This window comes from Furipterus horrens, unplaced genomic scaffold (genome assembly GCF_987537825.1).
Source record: "Furipterus horrens unplaced genomic scaffold, mFurHor1.1.pri manual_scaffold_9, whole genome shotgun sequence".
NCBI lineage: Eukaryota > Metazoa > Chordata > Mammalia > Chiroptera > Furipteridae > Furipterus > Furipterus horrens.
Window position 1 is genome coordinate 35,668,861 of NW_028327179.1, and position 4,286 is coordinate 35,673,146.

Below are 4,286 nucleotides of genomic sequence, written 5' to 3' on the forward strand. Positions count from 1 at the left end.
CTCACACTTGCTATGATATTTAATTATGATGACATATATTTTGTTAGTATACACCAAAGGAGAGAAAATTTTTCTTTTCGTGTCTTGTGCTACACAATGGTAGTTGAATGAAAGTGAAAGGCAAATTAATTTATTTGGAAATTCTAAAAAAAACCAGAGGTGATATTGTGTTTATTTAAACAAAAAAATACAGTATTAATCTCAAAAGTACAAAAGATACTTAATGTTATCCTTGAGGTTCACAATATAGTTCCTTAAGAAGAAGGTTATAAATATAACAAGGGAGAAAGAAAAGGAAAGAAAATATAAATTTGACATTAAAGTTGGTTGGGGGTGTGCAGCTCAAATTGTAGAGAGACTCAGGCAAATTAAAAACTGAGGGAACAAAACTGTGGAAGAACCTTTCCAGGATCAAAGAGAATGAATGGAAAGGGAGTGGATAAATGAAGGTGAGGGAAGGCAGAGAGATAATTATTAGATAGAGACTCCAGAAGTTCCAGTCTTAGGTAAATTTCTTTTGTCAACTGTTTCCCTGATACTGACTTCAGGTTGTCATTACTTCTTACTTTTTATCTCTGTTCCTACTAAACACGCTATCATTTTTTTTGCCCTTTAGCGCAAGATGTTCCCTTAGGTTCCACTAGTGAGATGGCTTTCTCTGACTTCCAGGGGTGTTGCCACATCGATTCTGACATAATGATGCCTGGATCTGACCTCCAGGCTAGAAACTCAAGGCCCTCCCCTCATTTTGCATGTATCTTTCTCACTGGCTGAAATGTAGGTTTTTTTCCCCCTTCTCTTTTGCCTTACACAAAGAGTGATGCATATAAGTGACATCATGGATTGTGATAGGAAAATGTATGATTTATTGTTCAAGGTCTTCGAAAAATATGAGCTAAATAAATAAATGAATACATGAAGCTATGCCTCTTAAAGGGCAAGTATAATATTGCTTATATTTTAAACTTTAAAAATCCTTTCTATTATTCCTTATATAAATACTACATATTCATATATAGTTAAAAATGAAAGACTCAATAATTAGAGAATTGTAACATTTTGGGGTGAGTATGAAATGTTTATATTTCTCACATGCACTAATTCTTTCCTTATTAAAAATTACAGTTTTAAAATCCTCTCTAAGACCAAGTTCCATAAATGCAGTACTTATTTTTTTCTATGTAATTTATTGTTTCATGTCTTATATTTGGGACTTTGACCATTTTGGGTTAAGTTTTATATATGGGGAGAAACAGCAGCGTAATTTCGCTTGTTTGCCTGTAGCTTACCAATTCTCCCAGCACCATTTAGTGAAGAGGCTTTCTTTTCTCCATTTCATGTTTTTGGCTTCTTTGTCAAAAACTTTTTGTTCATATATATGTAGGTTTATTTCTGGGCTCTCAGTTCTTCTCCATTGTTCTGTGTGTCTGTATTTCTTCCAGTAACATGTCGTTTTGATTATTGTCATTTTGTAGTATAATTTGAAGTCAGGCAGTGTGATACCTTGGCTTTGTTTTTTTATTTTTTCAAATCAGTATTAATTTCACTATTTTGGTTTTTATTGTGGTTCCATACAAATCTGATAATTATTTTTGTTATAATTCTTTAAAAAAATGTCATTGAGATTTTGATGAGGATTGCATTAAGTCTGTATATTGCTTTGGATGATATAAATTTTACAAGGGCAATAAAGGCAACAATTAATTAATGGAACTATATTAAACTAAAAACCTTCTGCACAGGAAAAGAAACCACCAACAAAACAAAAAGGTAACCAACCAAATGGTAGAAGATATTTGCAAACCACAGCTCCAACAAAGGGTTAATATCCAAAATATATAAGGAACTCATACAACTCAACGCCAAACAAAATAACAATCCAATTAAAAAATGGTCAGAGGACCTTAACAGATATTTCTCCCAAGAAGACACACAAAATGCCAATAGATATATGAAAAGATGCTCAACTTCATTAGCTATTAGGGAAATGTAAATCAAAACTACAGTGAGATAACACCTCACAAATTTTGGAAGGGCTACTATCAACAAGACAAATACTTGCGTTAATGTAGACTGGTATAGCTACTATGGAAACCAATATGGAGGCTCCTCAAAAAATAAAAAATAGAGTTATGTATGACCCAGCAACCCCTCTTCCAGGTATTGACCTAAAAAATTTGAAAACAATTATTTGCAAAGGTATATGTGCCCCTGTGTTCTAAAGAATCACAAATAATCTCGATAGTACAAGTGGACTAATTCCTCCATCACTTTTGATCAACTGCTAGTAGCTATTGTTTGGGTTGAGAAGGATTCTCGTAGCCAGACTGGCTGCTCAGGATTCTCTGTAGTATGTAATTACTAGGAAATGTATGTTGTATGTGTGACTGATGGTACCCTTCTTTGATATTTCTGATCCAGTACAATTTTTTAATTTTATATCCAAGGAACCAGGATAGGAAAGATTTTTGACATTTATTATAATGTGAGTGTGCTATACTGTATTACAGGCCAGGCACTTTGCTAAGCATGTTATAACTATTACTTCATTTACTCCTGACACAAACTTCATGGTGCTGTTTTCTTCAATTTACAGATGAAGCAGCTGAGTTTGTAGAGGTTAAATTATATGCTTAGGACACTAAAATCAAGACAGAACTTAAGTTCAACAAGGATAACTCTACATAGCTTATACTGAAATAGTTCACTGTGCTATCTTTACTTTTTCCCAGGCCAGCAATATCAGAATTAGAACCCTACTTTTCAATAGTATCTATTGTTTTATTCCAGTAGTTAAATTTTAGTGGTCACAGAGATTAATAGATAAAGGGGTACTTTTTTCTTTTATTAGAGATACTAGTCTCTGGGAAAATTGAGCCACGGACACTTCCTCTTAACAAGGACTTCCACTGCTGCCTACCCCAGCTACCCTTTTCATGCTCAAGTTCTCCCTCCACTATCATTATTAAAACAAAGCTGTCTATCCTATGATTTAGCAACTATAATAACTCTATACCCATTAATATTTAAAGAAACAATACTTTATTACCTATACACTATATTATTTTGAATTTCTTCATGAATCCTGCCAATTGCTTCTAATATTAAGAATACGTAAATGGCTCTTCCGGTGTGGCCTCAGGAATGGAAACACCTACCCCACGTGCGGGAAGCCAGGTTGCTTCGAAAACAGCACGGCACTCCGTGTCCTACGGCGCCGAGCCTCCGTGGGACTCGTCGCGAGACGAGATCGCTGAAATGGCCACGTCCAGTCAGGGAAATTTTGGCTCACTGGACCTTGCAGAACTTGCCAAAAAGCAGCCATGGTGGCGCAAGCTGTTTGGCCAGGAATCTGGGCCCTCAGCTGAAAAGTATAGTGTGGCAACCCAGCTGTTAATTGGAGGTGTCACTGGATGGTGCACGGGTTTCATATTCCAGAAGGTTGGAAAGTTGGCTGCAACAGCTGTGGGAGGAGGATTTTTCCTCCTTCAGCTTGCAACCCATACTGGGTACATCAAAGTTGACTGGCAACGAGTAGAAAAGGACACGAAGAAAGCCAAGGAACAGATGAAGATCCGTAAGAGCAACCACTTATCTACGGAGGTGAAAAGCAAAGCTGAGGAGATGGTGTCATTTGTGAAGAAGAACGTTATAGTGACTGGTGGATTTTTGGAGGATTTCGGCTTGGCATGGCATCCGGAGGAGGACGTCTCATTGTTCCTGCTTTTTACAACTAGCAGCCTCTTCACTCCATCATAGGACCTCAAGTCTCCTCTTCCCCATCTTCTCCTGTGCCTTCCTCCCTGCTCTAGCATATCTGAATGGCTTCTATAGGCATCTCTTGGTACAAACTGCTATGGCCCTACTGTGAGCCTCATTACAACAACAGAAGAGACAATAGACATTAACTCTCCTCCCAGAACACTCCCCATCTGACTAATCTGTAGGTCAGCAAGAATGTTCCTTTTCCTCCCTACATAAGATACCTACTAGAACATAGTGCAAGATGGCTCATTGGAAGATGAGTGGATCTTCAAAGGTGGTCCCAAATGATTTGGAAAAGGCATAACAAGCACATAGATACCTTATTCTGTGCTGCATGGAAAGGAACTGAATACATTTGCCTTTAAGCATGAACGATTTTGTTATCTTGGTGTTTACTTTCTTTTTTAGTTGGTTTTAGATTACAGAAAAAGATGTATTTATGCCTGATATAATTATCCTGATAAAATGGTGGTATAAGTTCTATAATGGAAAAATTATGAATATAGAATGAACTTGTGCTA

The 4,286-nt window shown here is 36.6% G+C and overlaps 1 pseudogene; it reads left to right on the plus strand.

Moving 5' to 3' along the window:
- The first annotated feature begins 3,144 nt into the window (after window positions 1-3,144).
- LOC150001596 (FUN14 domain-containing protein 2 pseudogene) lies at window positions 3,145-3,863 on the plus strand (annotated as a pseudogene).
- The last annotated feature ends 423 nt before the right edge of the window (window positions 3,864-4,286 follow it).